Source organism: Anabrus simplex, chromosome 2 (assembly GCF_040414725.1).
Source record: "Anabrus simplex isolate iqAnaSimp1 chromosome 2, ASM4041472v1, whole genome shotgun sequence".
Lineage (NCBI taxonomy): Eukaryota > Metazoa > Arthropoda > Insecta > Orthoptera > Tettigoniidae > Anabrus > Anabrus simplex.
The window spans coordinates 613158361-613182363 of NC_090266.1; the positions used below are offsets into that span (position 1 = coordinate 613158361).

At 40.9% G+C, this 24003-nt stretch overlaps 1 protein-coding gene across 2 annotated transcripts in view; it reads right to left on the reverse strand.

Moving 5' to 3' along the window:
- Positions 1-24003, reverse strand: part of LOC136864263 (trehalase) — a 467477-nt gene that overhangs the window by 129172 nt on the left and 314302 nt on the right. Inside the window, exon 6 of one of the 2 annotated variants that reach the window (XM_067141013.2) lies at positions 9222-9674. The exons of the other annotated variant lie outside the window; for it this stretch is intronic. The gene's annotated coding sequence lies outside the window, so the exon portion shown is untranslated. Of the gene's footprint in view, positions 1-9221; positions 9675-24003 lie in introns of those variants that run through there. 2 annotated transcript variants of the gene reach the window in all.

Genomic DNA, 24003 nt, shown 5'->3' on the forward strand with positions numbered 1-24003 from the left:
CTTCATCTCTCAGAAGTTCAAAAGTTCCGTGCAGCTGTACTAGTTCCGTTGCTTGACTACGTGTGGTGCTGGTGTAGTCTCGCCATCTATTCCACTCTAGAAAGAAAGAGACAGCAAATGAAAGAGTTAAGGATGTACGGCATTCAATCTTAAAATTGCATTCGGTGGCAGACATAGTTCTGAAACCCTTTGAATGATGCCACTGCAATTGAAACCTGGTCAGACTTTGTCACCCCATACACGCGCTAGCCTCTGCCATCTGTTAGCAACTTGGAGAAAGTCGGCATGTCAAAGTTTACAGCAAACAGGACCCTCGGATTACCCCCTAGCATGAACCCAATGTGACGAAAGTGACCAATGCCACTGGGTGTCTTACCTCCAGTGCTTAAGTTGTGGTTAACCAGTGAGTTCATTCATTGTTTGTTTTGCTGATTAGTGAGTTCATTCTGTGTGTGCTGTTCCTGTGCTATTTGTCGTTTTCGATGTTTTATAATATTTTGCGCATATGTGGTATTAACGATGGATGAGTCTAAAACGGATGTAATTGTAAATCAGTTTGAAAAGCCATTTACTGGCCGTTCGTTTGATGAAATGATTCATAATTAAAGCCGGGAGACCTCTAACTTCCCTCGCAAATTTAAAAACAGAAAACAATTGTGTACGCACGTTCAATCCAGAAACTTACAGAAACTCGAGTTCACCTACATGTAATTAGGGTGAGTAGAATTGAAATTGACTTAATACATTGTGTTATTGCATGGTTACTAGTTGCATGCCTCGGTGGAGATTCCAGGATACGCCACTGCCAAATACCAGTATGCCTGGGGAATGTTAACAGAGTGGTAAGCAATTGTTATTACAGATTCCTAGAGGTGTATGAATAGATGGGGTTTTGATTACGAACACGTGTACCTATTCTCAAGGGGCAACGTGAACAGTTCTGTCTCTCGTTTAACATTCTCATCAACTTGAATCATTTCAGTTCGTCGAATTGGAATTAATGATAACACAAAGGCTTTTGATCCCACGGAAACTTTCACAATCATTTAGTTTGATTTTGTTTTCCGTTATAATACGCAAGCTTCCGTGGACGTTTCCGGATATTAGCATGTAAATCAACTTCCTCTTGAAACTCCAGAAGTATGTCGTAGGATGTGTTTATCAGCAGGGACACAATGTTAATGAACCTATAATGCCGAGATGTCGTCGTAGTCACTGGGGATATTAGCTTCCGAACTATGAATCTGCAAGGTGTGCAACATTTTCAAAATGGATAAAAACACCACATTTCATCAGCTTCTCCCAAAGCTGTGACGACATTGTTGCTGACAACGCCGCATATGTCAGAGCTATCTTCTTGTCTAACTCAAAATAGCGTAAAGAGTTTGCTATAAAAATGCTGCCTTTTCTACAGTTCCATGTATTCCGAAGCTCTGGCAAAGACAAAAACTTAAACATCCATTATATGAAATATCCAAATGAAAGTTAGAGAAGTTCAACTAAATTTACAATATCTTTCTGGAAAATAAACATTTATACTTAAATCATTAGTAGAGAATTGAGTGGTTTCTGCAATATCGCATTGAAATACTGCTAATTTGTTATTACTGTTTAAGGGCTTCCAATTAAGTTCTATAAAGAAGAATGTAATACAGGGTATATTAAAGCTCGACTGTCTACGAATGAGAAGTAAAGTGATGTAGGACTTCCTTATCTGTTTAATGGAAAATGATACCTCTATCCACCAGATATTTGGCACACGTAATGTCTGTTCTAATTGATGTACAAATTACAACTAGCAATTATTGTTTTAAAATAAGTTCAAGATATCAGTCGGGGTGTTCACCGTTATTCAACACTACGAACAGTTTACGGAGATTACCTTAAGGTTCACTGACATCCCTTCTTGCGCAGTGGTTGTGTGCCACATGCTATGAACATTCAAGCATAGCAAGTAGGAAATTTTAGGTAGTCATCTAACATGCCCTGTGGATGTTCATGAAGAAGTGATTGTTCCTTGGTATATGGTTTTCAAATAGATTTCTAATAAACAGTGTTTCTGGTTTTCTGGTAGATTCCATTTCTGCTTGGCTGATAGCAGACTTGAATAAGGTCACATTTTATTAAAGCTCTTTCGCATTGTCTCTGTAATGGATATAACTTTACTCGTTCACCATTTCAAATTCTCTTTCCTTTTAGTGACAAATAAATATATCCAGTTTTGTAGAGTTTGGTTTTCATAATGGCCTCCATGACGAAGTACTTTTCGACTGGCTTACGTCTATTATGATAAATTTTATAATCTTCGAGAACGTATTAATACTAATACAAGGAACAGGTTGGTGTGTGCTGTGGTACACGATACAAATATTAAGGAAATAAGTTTAATAGACATATTTGCGTCGGTCTTCCGAATTTTTTCTTATTGTTCAATTGTGCTCTAGTTTATAAGCCAGTCGAATATTGCTGCCGTCTTGAGGTTCACTGACATCCCTTCTTGCGCAGTGGTTGTGTGCCACATGCTATGAACATTCAAGCATAGCAAGTAGGAAATTTTAGGTAGTCATCTAACATGCCCTGTGGATGTTCATGAAGAAGTGATTGTTCCTTGGTATATGGTTTTCAAATAGATTTCTAATAAACAGTGTTTCTGGTTTTCTGGTAGATTCCATTTAGAAACGCAGATATCACTTTCAGGCTGATATCTAGTGGTTCGTTAGCTGACTCAGTTCTCTGGAAGGGTGAAGAAAATTCGAAAAGCGGTATACAAAGTAGCAAGTTTTATTTCATATCCAGTGCAAATATTCTTCTCAACCAGAACTCTTACTCTTGTATATATAGTATGATCATGCATTATTCAGATTAGTTCTTTGCAAAAAGCACCATATTAAGCAACACCACTAAAACAAGTAAAATCCCCATTTCCAATCATTAAACAGGTCAGGATGCAGATTGTTGTAAACAAGAATACAGTATGTCTTTAGTATTGTTAGTTGTAGCTTTGGCACAGAAAACTTGTCAATGGGTCAATATTATAAAATATCGAAGTATAACTCAATTCTGAAGAATAAATCATGCAGTGGAGTTATCATATAACCATGGTCAGATAATGACATCACTAAAAATGCCATACCAAATTCCTAAATATTAACCGCATTCACACTTTACTGGAATTCGCTTTTAAATAGAGCCCACAGGGTTTTCAAACCATGCGTATGTTCGCCTTTCACTATCAAACCATCAAGCCAAAGAAAAATATTTTAATTTCAGACTAATTATCAAATTCGAAAGGAAAGGACTGGACAATAGAGATCAGATCTGTGTACAGTTGTGGCTGATAAGTGGAACTGCGTGGACTTTCAAATTGGCAATTATTTCAGGTTAGTGCAAGTGTCTAAAGTAAGTAGTAAATTGACAGGATTACAGTGATATTGCTTAAAAACTACATGACGGTAGTTTGCCATTGAATTATAAATTTTGATCTGTGTTTCGATTTAATAAAGCTTGATGAACATTTCAGTGGAGTTTAGTATAATTTACATTGCAGTGTTACACATTTAGTGTAACTTGTCATCATATAGAGATATTCAGTTATTTCACCACTTCTGGTTTTGATAAAGGCTTTAATGCGACGTGGCATACTTATGATGCCTAGTCTCTTTTCATGTTAACATTGTTAACTTCCTTATCCTGGTACCTCTATTATTCAGAATAAGACTCCACAGAACACTACGAAGATAAGTCGCTTTGTTAGTTGAAGTACAAAGAGAAATAATAACTATTACTTATTGTTATAAATGCTGACTAAAATGAATGTTTAAAATCATTAAACATCAAGTTTTGTTCACACAAGTCACGAGAGAGTATTCGCGATTTCATATTACGATGAACTGGCTCTTCAAAAGCCCAGCAAGCAAATGTAGTGATAAATTAAAAAAAAACAGAAAAAAGTGCTCATTAAATTGCAGGTCACAGTAGATGTTGCAGTATTACATTATTTCAGCTCGTCGACATTCAATCAATTTCAATCGAACACTCTGGAAGTTGAGTACGTCTTGACCTAGACACCAACTTATCTGAGATGAAGAGAGTAGTGCTTGGTTCTGGTCCGTCCCAACGTTTCTACAAGTGTACTTTGGTGAAAACACGACGACGTCAGTACAGAGTACGAGATGAAACGGTACCCGCCTTTAAAAATGCAATCGTAGCCAACAGGGATACTGCGTCTCCTGTCATTTTCCACGATACTAAGTAAATTCTATTTTGTCTCAAGAATAATTTTCTCCTTTTGTTAAGCAAGCATACTACTGTGAGGTGCTCGTCCGAAATGCATAGTTACATATATACGTTCAGATTTGGAAGCTTTTTAGCGATTGATACATCATGAAATGTATAAATATGGTGAACTTTCCCTCTCTCCTGCAGTCGAACACCACGTAATTTGAATGTAATATTTGAAATATGAATGAGAAAGCATACATCTACGTTTTTAAATGCCTCGAGATAACTGTGGCGCTGATGAATACTGTGATATTGATGAATAGCAAATTATGGTGACCTGTGATGTTGTTGAATATCGAGTTACAGTGAACTGTGAGATTGACGATTATCGAATTATGGTGAACTGTAGAGTATATAAATAATGTGTTACGGTGAACTGTGCCGTTAATGAATACTGTGTTACAGTTAACTGTGTGATACTGACGAATATCGACTTATAGTGAAATATGATGGTTATGAATACTGAATTACAATGGACTGATATGTTGATAAATTTCAGTAAAATAAGATTTAGATGAATACTGAATTAAGGTGGACTCCGATGGTGATGATTACTGCAATTCAGTGAAATGAGATGATGAATACTGAATTACTGCGAATTGTGGTAATTCCTACTGAATTAAGACGGATTTGGAGATTGATAAGTACTGAATTACAGTGAAGTGTAATGTTGAATAATAAATTATGGTGAATTGTAATGCTGATATTGAATTACGTTGCTGAGATGTTCACTATTATTGGATTACGGTGAAATGGGATGCTGACAGTCTGGAAGTTATATGTGGAAATTCAGAACAAATTTTCTGTGTTACATGAGGAATATACAGATTGCTTTTAACATTGCAACTCCCTTGTCAACCATATAAAAGAGACTGTAAATTTATCTCAGGTGACCAGCAGAAAGGAAAACAGATAAGCAAACTAACGAATTAATTAATTTCGTTTGGCTATATCTAGCCGGGTGCAGCCCTTGTAAGGCAGACCCTCCGATGAGGGTGGGCGGCATCTGCCATATGTAGGTAACTGCGAGTAGTTGTGGTGCAGGATAGTGTTATGTATGGTGTATGAGTTGCAGGGATGTTGGGGACAGCACAAATACCCAGCCCCCGAGCCACTGGAATTAACCAATGAAGGATGAAATCCCCGACCCGGCCGGGAATCGAACCCGGGACCCTCTGAACCGAAGGCCAGTACGCTGACCATTCAGCCAACGAGTCGGACAACTAACGAATAAAATGTAGACATGATAGATGAGAGGGATAGGAAAGAAGTACAGAATCAGAAGGCAAAGAAACTAAATCGAATATACAGAAATTAAGCTCACCAAGAGAATAATCAGGAATGACAAGAAATATTTGGAAAGGGCAAAAACCGTAACAGAAAAATCAAAATAAGTCAGAAGAGTGAGGAAGATCTAGCAATGCCTTGCGTCTCCAAATGGCAAGAACGTTTACAACAGAGAGGAAGTCTTAAATCTAGACAAATACTACTTTGAAAACCTGCACACAAACCAATCCACGGCAGTCAGTGTTGATGGTGATGATTCCAGTACTAAGGGAAAAGACGAAATATTCGAAGAGCAGCAACCACTAATAATAAAATCCCAACTTATCACCTCGCTGAAAAATCTTAGAAACAACAAATTTAGACATGAATCAGCCAGTATTAACAGCTGGATTTCGTGTTGGTTGTTCAACAACTGACCCTGTCCTAGCCGTCAACCGAGTTATCGAGAAATACAAGGAATTAAACCAAGACTTCTACCTAACATTTACCGACTACAAGAAAGCCTCTGATACAGTTGAGCACGTACGTCTTTGGCGTGCTTTGGCTAAGCAAGGAATTCAGAAACATTACATCAAGATCATACAACAAATCTACTGCCAAAGTAAAGCAAAGATCAGGCTTGAATCCATTGGAAGATATTTAAGAAATGAGAAAGAGTCCGTCCCGGAGAACCAAAGCCATCTAAGCTATTCACCTGATTATTAGAGGATGGTAAGAAACTCGTGACAGAGGAATCAGCATTGATGGTAAGAAGTGCACAAATCTGAGGTTCACAGACGACATCGTCATTTTCCAGGAGAGTTTCCTGCAACTTCTGAAGATGATACAATATCTAAATGAGCACAGCAAGCAAGCTGGAATCATGGTGAAGCAGAAACTAAGCTTTGAGGGAAAAATAAAGATGAGTGGTAACTATAGAATATGAAGGAGACTATATGCAGTATATCTACGTCAGACAGTTTAATTCCTTAACGGGCAAGACAAATTGATCAGAAAGAGAAAGGGGAATTCTTGGCATCGATATTGGTCAAGAAGTTTTATCCTAACAACTGATCTTCCTATGAACATCAAAAGGGACATATTCTTGCATACGATGCTTAAACTTGGTCTATAAAAACCGGCAGTTACATAAACTGCCAGAGAAGAATGGAAGAAAGCTCGCTAGGAATTATCCTGAACGACCCTCTACTATAAACTGAAATCAGGCGCAACAGCGGAGTAAAGGAAGATAGAAGAGAAATCTGGGCTCAAAAGTGGTTTTTGGAAGGGCATATAGCGAGAATGGATCCCATGAAGAGGACAAGGGTGATAACTGACCCCAGAGACTGAAAGTGAGGCAGGGGATGGCCGTCAACCAGACTGATGTCCTGAAACGTGTTGTGGGACCAATTTGGATGACGACTGCACGCGGCTGAGGAATTTAGAAGTTGGGAAGATCTTTGGTCCAGGCGGGGATAAAAAGAGCTAGAACAGAATAATGTTGATGAATACCGAGTAACATTGGACTCTGACGGGAATAATGAATTACAGTGAACTATTGATGTACAATGTACTGTAAAGTTGATACTGAATAGTGAATTTCCAATTTCTAGGACGTGCTTCCATTTTGATGTCGAGATTTTCACAACAGGAAAAGTATCAAGAGACGGAATGAACCTGAATTTCTAGTATTAGCTAGTGGTTCTAGGGGGTGAGCCGACTATAGTCCGTACAACTTGCGATGTGTATGTAGAGATCAAATTCCATCAGCTGTCAACTGAGGAATGTACGTTTGATATACAGATTTCTTTTCATAGGACAACACACCGAGATTTCCAAATTAAACGAGTCAATCAAATACACCTACCGTACTAGAGCACTCCATATCATTTTCTATACGGAAGAGAGATGCGTGATTACCATTTAAATTTGAAATTTATGAAAATGCACGAACTTTAAATGGGATTGTACTGAGGATCTTCTGGCTTAAAAATGAAAATAAACAAATAAAAAGGTAAATAAATCGAAATCCCAAAAATCTAGGACAAGTGAATAACACATTCGATAAGTTTCCATCAAGAAGACAGGGAACAAGTCTGATCGTTTCCACATTAGACGATGATAAGTAAGTAAGTGATAAATATCCTGGGAACCTCAAATCCAACACCAGGCTTGCTGATAACTTGAACCCAATCTCTTTTCATTTTCAAAATTCTGGATGTCAGACGACTATCACGTACATTCCAGCCCTGTGTAGAACAGACTCTCAATCCGTCATTAGGAATTTCGTTCGTTCTTATAAATTCGTATCGTAACATAGTATCGTAAAATAGCAGCCTTTCAAAAGGGACAAGTAGCTTTTGACAGTGGGGATTTGTGGCACTGGCAAACATTTTATTTTGGTTCCAAGGAATTAAACGGAAACCTACTGCAAGCGGACGAACTAATTCAACCAGAATTATTCGAATCTACTAGGCATGTGCATTCTTTACAGAAATCATGAGCACTAATGTAGACTAGTAACATTCAGTAGCCATACAATGCATGTGATGTGATATCGAGGGGCATAAAGTAATGGTTGTTAATGTTTATCTACAGTCAGTGGCGAGATTTCGTACACTACTTAAATGAATAGTTTTAAAAGATAATTTTCACATTTCTGTAAATCGCGCGGGCGTATTCGCCGGACTCGTCGAGAAAAAAGGGTGCAGTGCAATGTGGGCCACGTTTGCTTTAATGAGTAGGGAACTCTCCTCCCAATGTTATTGCTGATGTTTACTTTGAAAATCCTCCCGGTGAAAGTATTTATGAGACAAGGAGTAATATTAGCTGCCCAGATATATCGTGCCGTAATGAAATGATATAGCTTTTCTATGGAACAGTTGAAGGAATGAAGCACACAAAACTGAAAATTCCTAAATATACTGAGAACACTGCAGTGTGATAACACACAGAAAATGAGGAAAACAAGCAGATCTTAATTAGTAGATTTACATCCTTCCTAGTGAAACAATGGAACTATTTCATTCCTCAAATTATGACATATAAAAAAGACAATGGATACCTGCTAAGCGAGGATGAGATTTCTTCATTGAAAACATAGCCTATTGGATACAACATGAATCGTTTGGGGAAAAAGCAACACTACACTTCTGTTGCAACATTTGTACTGATAACCGTATCAACTTACGTTTACCAACCCAGAATAACGAGCTGTGGTCAATACATTTGTAAAATACTCTTTAATAATAACAACTAAAAAAGTAAGTGACTTGTACTACGCAAGGAGGCAGATCATACTGTCTAGAGGGAGGCCTTAAAACAGTGCACAGATAAGGTTATGTTTCCTTCGATTTCACTAGCATGGAAGATTCTAAAACATTCACTAAGTGCGACATATTGTCACAACTTAACAACAAGGCATGTTACACAATGAATGTTTCAGTAAAATGATCCACTCGTGGAGATTCAGCCAAGGCAACATAACCATGAACACTTGAAGTATCTACGCAAAATAATGAACTTACACTAAATAATACTAATAGCGGAACAAAGGACAACAAGCATAAAACAAACTACCAGCTCAGCTGGAAAATAATGTAACAAATACGTATACTACAAATGCTAATAAATCTTTGATACAATAATATCATTCAAGTAAGTAAAAACTACAATACTTATATAATTCAGTCATAAAGCTGTGCAAAGGAAGCAACTGGTATATTTTTATCCTCAACTAATGTGTTATAAACACCATTTGCACTAGCAGCTCAATTAACAGGTCTATTCCAAGATATTTTAAAATTAATCACAAACTGACAATGGATAACAATTGAATGCATAAATAAAACTCACTCTAAAATATACACAAACGCACACACATGCACACACGTACATGTATAAAACAAACACGCAAGCAACTTAGCATGCATACAGGCTTATATTAACTAGACCTAGCAGTCTTGACTGCTCAAGTATCCTACAGAAATTTAAAACTTTCCTTCCGTCTTCTAACCTGTACACATGATAAACTGAGACTTTGGATCAAACCAGCATTAGGCATGCCACTGTCCTTCCATTGTCCGTCGTCATTAGCTACGAAATTATTTAGATCTAAGGAATATAATCTGGAAAAGAAGAGAAATATTTACTCTGAAGCATATTTAATACAGAAACATATCATAAAATATTTGCAACATAAAAGTGAGATCGTAGATCACACGTCCATGATGCACTCAACACTAACAAGAGTCTATTTCCAGTTCCTTCCAACACGACAGGCTAGAGTATGGGACCATCCTAGGTCAGATAATTAAATAAAGTGCCGGTATGTCGTCTGGAAAGAATTCGGAAAATACAGACTTGCAAACTTCATTACAATAAACAACAAGTTAACAATATTCTACAAACTACTCAAAGAGAAGCCTTATATCACCTCATTATACGTACTGGTGGTGAAGAACCAAGGTAACCTCCTTACCGCGACCAGGATCCGTCACTGCATGAACCCCGTGCGTTCAAAATCAGAGCATTCACATTAATGACAAAAATATATGACAAATCTTGTAAATGACTATCAGGGTTCAAGATTAAATACATAACAAGTTGTGGATCATTGTGATTTGATTTGCAAAGAAGCGGATCGACTAGAACAGAAGTAGACTCCTTCGAAATAATGAAAGGAAGGACTATGAGATGTTGAGGACAACCTTACAGCGCCGCACCTTTACCTTTCCCTTCGCTGAGCCAAACTGACTGTAGCTATGCTGAGAACGCTGGGCACATGCTCTGCTGTTTACGAGGATCAAAATAATGAATGTATAAATACTCTGGAACACACGTGGGTTCTGCAACCTCGGGCAATACAAAATTATATCTAGAGAATGTTTTAACTAAATTTTTAGACATGTCTTCAAGAATAAGACAGTGAAATGTACAGTACGTATAACAGTTTCTGATCTCATCAGATGATGATTATGATTATGAGCTTTATATTTTGAGTAGTTTACCTTCAAAACTGTGAATATAACTACACCACCGGAAAAAATATTGCAACAACCTGCAGGGATGTCCAATTGAACGTGGGTACAATAGTTGCATGTGGGAGGAATTAACATTTTCAGATGGCACGGTACCATCGACTTCGCTGCGCTGCGTCCAGCCACGCACCAGACAGTATCGCGTATGCTGGAAGGCTCAATTCTGTTTACAATCAGTATGCAGCCGTCAAGCTACAGCCATGCCTCGAAGAAGTTTACATGCCCCTGTTGTGCAATTACAACCGTCTGAGAGGGGTTGCATCGTGGGGCTTCGCGAGGTGAGATGGACACATCGACGGATTACTGCATACGTTATGTCTGATGCATCTGTAGTGTGGCGATGTTATCAACGGCAGTCGGTTGAACAGGTCCACGTCTGTAAACCAGGTTCAGGACGTCCGTGTAGTATTGTTAGGGCATTATTGGCAGACCGTAACGTGTCTGCAACAGAGATCCGATCGAATGTGACACGTACCATTGGGAACCATCCACTTGCAGCAGGACTACGAACAAATGTGCCCTTGAACAGGCTTTCTCTTCTGTAACAACACTGTCGCACACGTCTCCTGCGGTGTTGGGCAGGTCCCACCTCGAGAATGGAATAGCGCGATGAGAGCAAGTGATGGTCGTTGACGTGGGCGACATCGTCCTGGTGTTCGTTATCTTCTAGAGTGTATTCGCCCCCGATATGGCCCCTACTCCTGACATCATAGCATAGCAACATTTCCCTTTTAACCTTTGGTGTTTTTGGAGTGTACCTTAAATAGTGTCCGTTACATCCAGGACATTGTTTGCCACAGGAAGTCGATGCACTGTTTCAGCAGTCGTCCACATACTCTTGTTACTACACAAGGTGCTCTTCGTGGTGTTCGACAACTGCCCTGCCCAGCATGATAGACCACGTTCCCACTGAACATGTCTGAGATACGACGTCTCATCCAGTCTGTACAGCCAGCCACTAACCTTGCACAATTGCGACAACTGGTGGAACACTATACCGCAGGATGACATTCGTCATCAGTATGTTCATCTGTGAATGAGAATGTGTGGCTGGCCGAAGGGAGAAGGGGTACACTATACGGAGATGTGGCGCAAAGAGCTTTCAGTACTTGGCGTCTACTGCTCAATTTGGTCTGTGTTGTTGATCACGTAATGTCATCAAGCTATATTACGACTAGATTGAATCGTTGACGTACACAGCCACGGTGTTACAATATTTTTCCGCCAGTGTATTTAATACCGAGAACATCTAAAATTACAAATGTATACATATACATACAAGTAGACACAGGGTATAGGGACCATACGGTATACGCAATCACACATGGGAATTAAGGAATACATGAGGCAATGCAGTTATGTCAGACCTTCAAGTTACAGGTTATTTTATGCTTTGTCAGCATTAATGAATTAACGTAGATAAGAACAACTTCTGCGAAATGCAATGCTATCGAAATATTTGCAGAAGGATCTCACAGTAATGTTTATCAGAATAACTTCTATTACTAATGGAATGTCCAAAAATATTTTTCATCCTTTACAACACAATGAAAATTAGTATGCGTTATTTTTTAACTCTCTCCTCGGAGTACACGTTTTACAATAAGTGATGCAAGTAGTCACTCTCGGTTACACACATAGAAAACTTCTCAAACACTGCTTCCTAGCTTCTTCACAATTTATTGGGGTCGGCACTTAATATGAATTTGGCCCAGTTTTACGGCCGAATGCCCGAAGCAGGAAGGTTGTATTCACAATTGTATGTTTCTGTGGTGGTTGTAGTGTAGTGTGACATACAGATAAAGAGATATACGTATTAATCAGCTGAACAAAAATATCGAGTCTTCGAGCCAGGGGAATTAACCATACGCGATCAAAATCTCCGACCCGGCCGGGAATCAAACCCAGGATCCTCCGAACTGAAGGCCAGTACGCTGACCATTCAGGCAAGAAGCCAGACAGGAAATTTCTCAAAAGGTGCATATGCAATATTCATTAGAGCGATATTGAAAAGAATTGCGCCCAATGTTTGCCAATTTTGAAAATCATATCTAGGCTGTAGCCTAGTCGTGCGATATGAATTAAATTCTTTTACTTTTAATCTACTTACCTCATAAATGGAATAAAAATATATGATTTATGTAGATACCTTTTTTCTTTTTTCTCCTTAATCCCTTTACCCTCCAGGGTTGGATTTTCCCTCGGACTCAGCGAGGTATCTCACCTCTACCACCTGAAGGGCAGTGTCCTGGAGCTACAGACTGTGGGTCGGGGTATACAACAGGGGTGGATGACCAGTACCTCGTCCAGGCGGCCTCACCTGCAATGCTGAACAGGGACCTTGTGGGAGGATGGGAAGATCGCAAGGGATGGACAAGGAAGAGGGGAGGAAGCGGCCGTGATATGTCAGGTACCATCCCGGCATTTGCCTGGACGAGAATTGGGAAACCTCGGAAAACCACTTCGAGGATAGCTCAGGTGGGAATCGAACCCCCCTCTACTCAGTTGACCTCCCGAGGCTGAGTGGACCCCGTTCCAGCCGTCTTAAAACTGTTCAAATTTCGTGGCAGAGCCAGGAATCGAATCCGGGCCTCCGGGGGTGGCAGGTAATCACACTAAACACTGAACAACAGAAGCGAACTACATCGATTCTATCACTGCATATCATCATCATCATCATCATCATCATCATACGTCTAAGTGTCGAGAATTTGTCCCAAGAAAGGATTCTTCAAGTACTAGCACATCTTTCGACGCGAATCTTTCGCACTTAAGTGTCTTAAATGTCAACAAACAGCGGCGTAATTCAAGCGCTTTAACCAATGACACTCATATCTCTGATTATGAATCATCTGGAAACGAAATTCCACAATTGTTTAACAATACTTTTCTAAAACAAATAGAAAATGTTTTACATTTCATACAGAATATTCATATTGTGCACATTTTCGCCCAAAATATCTCGCCTATGTAAAGATGCGGAATTAGATTGGTAATGATGAAGTGTCTAACTGACTCACCCTCTCCCAATGTCAACTTCATTTCTACTCTTGCACGTTTCTAGCAACATGATTAACAAGTTACTCACCAGACGTGCGGAGGTAAACACTGCCAGCGAGGTCGAGTCCTCTAATCATATAATTCCTTATTTACTCCAATCATAACAAACCCTCAAGGAAGTTATTTCTGACCTACTCTTCATTTCACACAGAACGTAACAATGTTTAGTGGTTCATTTGTCTTTCGAGGGATTTCTTTCAAGTCAATAATCGAGAGATGCAATTTAGGCTGGGTGGAGTCAATTGTTAGGTAAAAGTGGAAAAGTTACCCTACAGGGTCTTTCTTATGAACTCAGGCCGTCCAACGAAGTTTCTACTCTCCGAGACGGGAGGCGCGCGCATAGTTCTTGACCTTGCAAGGAGCTTGTACGTGTTCGACCTAGCATGAATAGCCAGTCTGAATCTCAGCTGAATCAGAGACAGTTATCATTGCAACACCATATTTTCGTATGTAAAAATTATTTTAAGTATGAGTCTGCTCGGCGGGTGCGTCTTAAAACTGTTCAGCGATTTCCCGGTGAAGTGCCACCTTCATGAGCATAGCTTCACGTAATTGAAAATAAATTTGAAACTACTGCCCCAGTGCTCCATAAAAAATACACCCACACGAACAGTTTTAACATAGGAAAAGCTAGATGACCCTGGTGCGAATCTTGAACGGTCACCGAATAAATCGTTCACAAAATTAGCACAACAAGTAGGGATTTCGGTTTCTTCTGCACACCGAGCTGTTACACATCAAACCGTACAGGTTTACACTGGCCCGTTGTTTAAAACCTGCTGATCCAGCCACAAGACTTAGCAATAATTTTCTAAAACAAATAGAAAATGTTTTACATTTCATACAGAATATTCATATTGTGTACATTTCCGCCCAAAATATCTCGCCTATGTAAAGATCATGGCTACGGCACCTCCAGTTTTACGTCACTGTTCATATTGTGATCATGGCTACGGGACCTCCAGTTTTACGTCACTGTTCATATGGTGATCATGGCTACGGGACCTCCAGTTTTACGTCACTGTTCATATGGTGATCATGGCTACGGGACCTCCAGTTTTACGTCACTGTTCATATGGTGATCATGGCTACGGGACCTCCAGTTTCACGTCACTGTTCATATGGTGATCATGGCTACGGGACCTCCAGTTTCACGTCACTGTTCATATGGTGATCATGGCTACGGGACCTCCAGTTTTACGTCACTGTTCATATGGTGATCATGGCTACGGGACCTCCAGTTTCACGTCACTGTTCATATGGTGATCATGGCTACGGGACCTCCAGTTTCACGCCACTGTTCATATGGTGATCATGGCTACGGGACCTCCAGTTTCACGTCACTGTTCATATGGTGATCATGGCTACGGGACCTCCAGTTTTACGTCACTGTTCATATCGTGATCACGGCTACGGGACCTCCAGTTTTACTTCACTGTTCATATGGTGATCATGGCTACGGGACCTCCAGTTTTACTTCACTGTTCATATGGTGATCATGGCTACGGGACCTCCAGTTTCACGTCACTGTTCATATGGTGATCATGGCTACGGGACCTCCAGTTTCACGTCACTGTTCATATGGTGATCATGGCTACGGGACCTCCAGTTTCACGTCACTGTTCATATGGTGATCATGGCTACGGGACCTCCAGTTTTACTTCACTGTTCATATGGTGATCATGGCTACGGGACCTCCAGTTTCCCGTGACTGTTCATATGGTGATCATGGCTACGGGACCTCCAGTTTCCCGTGACTGTTCATATGGTGATCATGGCTACGGGACCTCCAGTTTTACTTCACTGTTCATATGGTGATCATGGCTACGGGACCTCCAGTTTCCCGTGACTGTTCATATTGCAATCGTTGTCATGGGACCTTCAATTTCACGTAACTCTTCATATCGTGATTATAGTCGTGGGATCTCTGGTTTTAGGTGGTATCCGACACTCATGGACGCGACTTTTCATTTCGAAAATCTCACGTGCATTGGTCGGGATCCGAACGACGTCACTAAGTTATCAGGCCTCTCACCAGAGGCGTAACGAATATGATGCGGGCACGCCTGCAGGGAACGAAACTGCCCCCCCCCCCTCGAAATTGTATAAAATCTATCAATAACACGAAAATTTAACTACAGCAGATATATTTACTATATATGGAGTACCTTGACAGTACTAATTAATTTATTGCTAGATTTCATTTTGAAAGTGAAATATTTTATATGGTTTAAATACGTCAATTTGTCTTTTGTCTTTACTGTACTCACATTTGATTCCAAGGGAACTAGAACATGCAGTATACTTTCTAGGATGGAAAGCCATTGCCGATTTCAATAATATCACACATTCGATGCTGAGTTCACAGCCTGTTTTAGATCACAGCATTTCGTCGGTAGTTCTTTATAAGTGTTAGCTTCGAAAATGATCGTATCACGGAAGAAACAATAGAAATAATTAGATCTGAAATTTAATAATTTGGTACCAATCTTTAATGTTTCTTTAATAATATATTCGCGCAGGTATTTGTGAGAGTGCCTACCGCTTGCCTTACGTCTCACACAATAACAATTATTTTCCAGCAGAAGCAACCATCCGACAACTACTCTATATACACACTGTAAAAGCAAACTTTTTCGGCCCATTCTGCAAACACGTCATGATGCCCCGTACACAGCGGCATTCGGGTAAAGTTATTTATGCATTTACATACTTTTTCTAGGGAAGTCTGCGGGCCCCTTAAGCACGAGGCCCACCTACATTGTAGGACCTGACGTTACGCCACTGCGTCTCACTACCGTAGGACAATCGAGGCTGGAAAAATGCTTTGTTTGGAGTTCAAACAGAGAATGTTCCGCTTCGTATCAGTAAAAAGAGGTCGGGGACGTGATGAACTGAACGTCACACTTACAGGCTTCCCACAAAGGTAACCGCGGCTCGAATTCTCGCCGAAGCAGATCACGTTTCTACGGTTCAGATTGCACTTCGGCGTAGGCCTAGAGGTGCCATGGTAATGATCATGCAAAAGTACAAGGTGATACAGGAGGATTTAACGCCATTTATGAAGCGCATTTCTGAAGATATGTTGAGCAAAAGTCCAATATAACTCGAGTTCTATTCTAATGAGAAAGTTGCAAAAAGATACCGTCCTCTCCCATTTGATGGGTGAAGACGTTACAAGAATCAGATCGAAGAAAGTAGTATAATTTCTAACTGTTCTGATAAATACTGTCTTTCTGATAGGTCATCAGCCCAGAGGCTGCTTGGATCCGCAAAGAGGGTCTGCGGTTATTAATTAGCTAAATCGCAAAGACCGATGGCGGCGTCAAAATCAGAAGTTTTAAGCAAGCTGAGGAGTGAGGTAGTTTGCCATTGCTTTCCTCAGAGGACCAGAAAATGCTATTATAGCATATGAATAGCACCTTTCGTAGCACTCGCCGAGCGAGTTGACTCTGCAGTTAGGGTTGCGCAGCTGTGTGCTTGCATTCGGGAGATAACGGGTTCGAACCCTCCACAGTCGGCTGCCCATAAGATTATTTCCTGTGGTTTCCCATTTTCACACCAAGCAAATGCTGGGGTTGTACTTCAATTACGGCCACGGCCACTTTCTTTCTACTCCTAGCCCTGTCCTATCCCATCGTCGCCATAAGACCTATCTGTGTCGGCGCGACTTAAAGCAAAATTGTAATAACACTCAGACAGACTGTTGTGTTCTCAGCAGCTTCCATATCGTCACCGCTTTGGATGATCCTGGAACTACGGCTCTGGCCTGTGCCAAGAGACCGATGAAATATACTGCATGCATCAAGGAATGACGCCAGCCAGTTCGATAAGTACATAAAAAATATAATCGTCGAGTTAAAATTCCATGCACATACAGTATCCGTACGAAACAGTTAAGAAATTTACAACACATAGCAAGCTTCAGGATATCCGACCAACGAAAATTTCGGAAAGGTTCATTGTTTCTAGTGTCCTTTTACCTTGTCTAGTGAAGAAAAATGTACATTACAAATAATCTTCAAATTAGCATAACTCTGTGACGACTGAGAATAAGACCTGTGTTTGTTGGACCTACTTTCCTCAACATTTCTTCAGAAGTGGGCTCGTAACTCGCGACTGCGGCTGTTTAAACATTATGCGAAACCTTAACACCTTGAGCCGTTTCCACGTAACGTATATGTTCTTATCTCATGAATTAATGCCCATGCATTCCTGTTGTTGGAATCATTCAGCTTCACTAATTCATGAGTTTCTTTCCATTTGTGGATTATTCTGAATATACCAGCTCAGACGATAGATTGACTGCTTTCTGAGCTCAAGTTGGCAAGTTTGATACCGACTAAGTCTCGTGGTATTTGAAGGTACTGAAATACGTCAGCCTCGTGTCGGTAGATGTACTGGCACGTAAAAGAACTCCTGCAAGACAAAGTTACCACATGTTGGCGGCTCCAAAAACATTGAAGTATATTTAATGGACGTAGTATCCGAATATTATGAACTTAATAATAATAATAATAATAATAATAATAATAATAATAATAATAATAATAATTCGCGTGTCTATTATAAAATGATTCAGTCAATTTAATAGTGTTGCGAGTAGTGTAACAGTTACAGAATTGCTAGGAACAGCAGAACCACCCAGTTCCTTAGCCCAATTGAATTAACCTTCTACGATTAAAATCCCACGACCTGACCAGTAATCGAACCAGGGACTTCGAGGTCGGAAGGCCGAGCCTTGAAGACAGAATGAACTTCAATAAATTACGTGTATCATTCTACCTCCGTTATACCTTTCCATTTGATGATAATGGCAGGAAAGGAATTGTGTTTGAATGTTTTAGTGTCCACAACTGGCTGAAGAATACACCGACGAGAGAATTATGTGTAAAGCGCCTACGTTCCCGAAAGAAGTTGAGAGGGGGCGAGTTTGTTTTTGTGAGGACAGAGAAAATGAAAATCCTCGGCGTTTTCCAGTCATTCGAACGGGTCAGGAATGGAATGAATGAAGCCCCGTCTAGCGGCGAGGATAGGAATTGTGCCGGCTGCCGAAGCCTGTCGCACTCTGGGGCAATGATTAATGACTGACAGATGAAATGAAATGATAGTGGAGAGTGTTGCTGGAATAAAAGATGACAGGGAAAACCGAAGTACTCGAAGAAAACCTGTCTCGCCTCCGCTTTCTTCAGCACAAATCTCACATGGAGTGACCAGGATTTGAAGCACGGAAACGAGCGGTGGGAGACCGACGCGCTGCCGCGTGAGCCACGGAGGATCTAGTGAGGACAGAGAATTAAGAAAATAATAACAGCTAGTGCGTCGATGGAACAGAAATAAATGGGAGCGAGTTACTGGATACTGGTCAACATAAGTGTTCTCTTTCATGAGTTTCTAAATTAACACAGTTGGAAGAGTTCTTTATGATAGAAACCCTAACCCAAGAGAAGAGAAGAGAAGAGAAGAGAAGAGAAGAGAAGAGAAGAGAAGAGAAGAGAAGAGAATGTCCTGTTGACTACTAGATTCTCATCCTATAGTTATTTAGAACTATTCAATCTAACTAGTCTTCTTGGCTGCTGTGTTCTGACCCTATAGCTACCGGTATTTAAAACTATTTAAAGTAGTATTTTTGACCACTGTGTATTCTTCTTCTTAATCTGCTTACCCTCCAGGGTCGGTTTTTTCTTTGGACTCAGCGAAGGATCCCACCTCTAGCGCCTCAAGGGCAGTGTCCGGGAGCTTCAGACTCTGGGTCGGGGGATACAACTGGGGAGGATGACCAGTACCTCGCCCAGACGACCGCACTTTCTATGCTGAACAGGGGCCTTGGTGGGGGATGGGAAGATTGGAAGGGATAGACAAGGAAGAAGGAAGGAAGCGGCCGTGGTCTTAAGTTAGGTACCATACCGGCATTTGCCTGGAGGAGAAGTGGGAAACCACGGAAAACCATTTCAAGGATGGCTGAGGTGAGAATCGAACCCACCTCTACTCAGTTGACCTCCCGAGGCTGAGTGGACCCCGTTCCAGCCCTCGTACTACTATTCAAATTTCGTGGCTGAGCCGGTAATCGAACCCGGGCCTCCGGGGGTGGCAGCTAATCACACTAACCACTACACCACAGAGGAGGACCAGTATGTATTAATCCGAATTTTATTTACAGCTATTCTGTCAAACTCTTCAGTCGATGTAGTGCAGTTAATCATCTGCTCATTCCCTAACACATGAACGTTATTACATAGCTTGAGATATGTCAGTCAAATCATGCAGCGAATCTGGCATCTTCTCGCAGACACACATGGATTTTAACAGCAGGTGTAACAACAGTCATACTCAAATTTCTAGGAATGATAGAAAAACCTAAAACAAATATGTTTTTTTAAATAATTATAGGTCGGAAATTGAGAACCGTGGTACCTTTATTGAGGTGTTGTGTGGTCTCCGAAGAGTACTGGTGCAGGTCTTTAGAGTGACTCCTTAATGGTAACCTGCGCGTCTGTGAGGGTGGGGCCCTATCTGTGATTAATTATAATGCTGAACACGGTACACAAACCAAGCCCCCGAGCCACCGGAATTAACCAAAGAAAGTCCAAATCCTCGGCCGGCCGGTAATCAAGCCCGAGACCCCTTGGACCAAAGACCAACGCGCTAACCGAGAAAACTATTACATTTCAATTTAACTGTAACCCTTTACAAAAACTGTTCAAAATTGCGACATCACCCCATTTCATGTGTGCGTGTGAACACTTGAAGAGCCTAGTGTATGAGACTCCAATTGAATCGGAGGAAGAGCTGGTCGCTCTGGTGCTTGCAGCCGCTTACTCTCCACAGAACATTCCTAGAGTCTTTGAAAATGTAGGACAGGGAACGGCACGTCTTTGCAGAGTTTGTGTTAAAGCAAGAGGACGCACTTTCATGCTGGTCACGGGGAAATGTGCGGTAAGGGCACTTCTTGCACGGAGGCTGTCTAGCTCGTTACCACAGCCCCTGCCTTCCACTGTTTCGTGGATACTGTAATGATTTTTCAAGAGGACGAATTTACCGAAATAAATATAACGTGACCATTATTAATAAAAGCGAAAAGACATTTTCCATTACTTTATTGGCAGCAACCAAGTTCACGTGAAACTAATCTGTACACGTTCTCACTTGAGGGGGTAGTACTTAGGTGGGAAAAAATCCTCTGATGTGGCCAGCCGTGAATGGAAACACCTTCCGCAAGAGGGCGAAGGGACATCAGGTCACGAAGGTCTAAACGATAGTGCTCAAGATATATCCAAGGCATAGCTCGAAGAACCATAGCAGTTTTCCTTCCTTCCATTTGAAACTGTACGTTCCGAGCTGTCAGTGGAGAGACGGGGTGGAATGACATTAGTAGACGAATAAGTTTGAGTGGTGCTTTGAAAAGACAATTTGAAGAATAAATTTGGAGTTCAAGGGGACAAATTAGGGCAAATATTCGCTTACTTGAAGAGAAGTTAGGGACTGAAATAACTTACTAAGAAAAATCTTCTGTAGGCTACATTTCGAAATTCTCTGAAATTACGAAAAGACTAGGCAAACAACTGATAGGGAATCCGTCACTTGGGCGACAGCTCTGAATTCACGTGAGTGAGCGAGTGAATAAGTACCAGTACTCAGCTGTGACTCACCGATTAAACAATCCTTATTCCAAGTCCCATTTAGAAATAGTGTTTCGGCCATAGTTGAAACATTCCTTAATGTGAAAAATTCCAATACTTTTCATTAAGTGATAACTATTAATATTTATTATTATTATTATATTATTGTCCGCCTCTGTGACGGAGTGGTTAGTGTGATTAACTGCCACCCCCGGAGGCTCGCGTTCGATTCTCGGCTCTGCCACGAAATTTGAAAAGTGGTAGGAGGGCTGGAACGGGGTCCACTCAGCTTGGAGGTCAACTGAGTAGAGGGTAGTGATGTGCGCGAATGGCGCCTGGAATCGCGAGAATCGGTTCCTACGACTCCAAGGTCGCACTCAATGTCGCATGCGAGGAATCGGTTCCCGATGACGTCATCAGAGTGTGCTGGGTGTACTCACTAGAGTGGGTCTTCCGTATATAAGTGGGAAAAATTCGAACGTGTAATATTTACTATTTCTTTTGTATACAGTGATATGTCTTATTGGTTGTCATGAATTTTCTTTTTTTGCTATTTGCTTTACGTCGTACCGACACAGATAGGTCTTATAGCGACGATATGATAGGAAAGGCCTAGGAATGGGAAGGAAGCGACCGTGGCCTTAATTAAGGTTCAGCCCCAGCATTTGCCTGGTGTGAAAATGGGAAACCATGGAAAACCATCTTCAGGGCTGCCGACAGTGGGGTTCGAACCCACTATCTCCCGATTACTGGATACTGGCCGCACTTAAGCGACTGCAGCTATCGAGCTCGGTCATGAATGAATTATGCCACATAATGATGAAATAATTTATCCTGGTTTTCTGGAAATCACATTTCACAATTCGACACTGGGTGTAGCAATCGACATTGTTATTTATGCTTAAACTGTATTTTTCTAATGTGGTTTTCAAAAATCGCTAGTATAAACGTATAAAGTCTGTGGAATTAAGTCACATTTATACAAGTACACAAGTTGTTTCGTAGCATACCTGTCTTCCATTACATTTAATTTTCAATGTACATTTCGTGCTACTGCCTGACTCATTGGCTGAATGGTCAGCGTTGAGGCCTTCGGTTCAGAGGATACTGGGTTCGATTTCCGGCCGGGTTTGGGTATTTTAATCACCTCCGATTAGTTATTTTGGCCCGGGGACTGGGTGTTTGTGTTTGTCCTAACATTTTCCTCTTCATATTCAGACAACACAACACAACACAACACAACACACTACACTACACTACACTACACTACACTACACTACCAACCACCACAGGAACACGCAATAGTGATTACATCCCTCCACATAGTGTTGGAGTCAGGAAGGGCATACAGTTGTAAAACAGGGCCAAATCAACACGTGAGATACAGTCCGCACCCGCGACCCCACAGGTGTGGGAAAAGCGGTAGAAAAAGAAGAACATTCCATACTACTGTTAAATATTATTATGAGAAACTGTCAGAATTACTGTGTTTGTTTTCATCATAGCTTAACATTAGTTAAGGTTGTCTCTTTAGTACAATTGTATTTTGATGAAATAGTAATGTTATGTTATGTCATAATCCCGGTACAAGTTTTGATTTGTTTACAATCCCTACAATTTTATTAGTTTCAAAGAGAGAATCATATTTTCTGACCAAATTACAGTCGCATTACTGTATACAACTCCAGGACACTACAATGAGAGCTGGCATGGCTTGTAAAGTGATCTGGTTATAAACCAAAACGTACTCACATTACAGAACACATTCGTGCTGCACGTGTTTACGTACCTGCTTCATAGATGGTGCTACTATTTCCTCGGAATCGAGTACCCGATTCCCCAGGCATATGGAATCGGGCTATTCGCGATACCAGTCGCAACCCATCACTAGTAGAGGGGGATTTCATTCCCACCTCAGTCATCCTCGAAGTGGTTATCCGTGGTTTCCCACTTCTCATTCAGGCAAATGCCGGGATGGTACCTAACTTAAGGCCACGGCCGCTTCCTTCCCTCTTCCTTGTCCATCACATCCGATCTTCCCATCCTCCACAAGGCCCCTGAACAGCATAGCAGGTGAGGCCGCCTGGGAGAGGTAATGGTCCTCATCCCTAATTGTATCCCCTGACTCAAAGTCTCATGCTCCAGGACACTGCCGCTGAGGCAGTAAAGTTGGGATCCCTCGCTGAGTTCGAGGGAAATGCCAACCTTGGAGGGTATACAGACTAAGAAAGAATTATTATCATTATTATTATTATTATTATTATTATCATTATTATTATTATTATTATTATTATTATTATTATTATTATTATTATTATTATTATTATTCACAATTTACTCGCCGTCTCGGTTCGCCGATCAGGAGACAGACTTGTTAAGTTCTCCCGATCTCTACTGCTTGTTAGGAGGTAGGTGTCAGAATGACAGCCTTCTGCATTTGTGGAAGTGTATAGGCGATGTCCAGATCTTGCAGCTTACTGTGGCGGAGATGTGAAGTGGAGCTGTTTTCTGGCACATCCCCATTGGAGATGAATTGCATGCACCATTTTAACCACATGTTAACACTCCTGCCGTTATTAAATTTCTGGCAGTATCGGGAATCGAAGCCGTGTTAACCGTTACGCTACGGAGATGACTAAAGGCCTCACTCACTGTTGCCAGGTCCATTTCCCACAGTTTTCGAACTACTTCTGAGAGGTCAACATACGAATAAATAATAATGTTACTCTTTTTTGTTC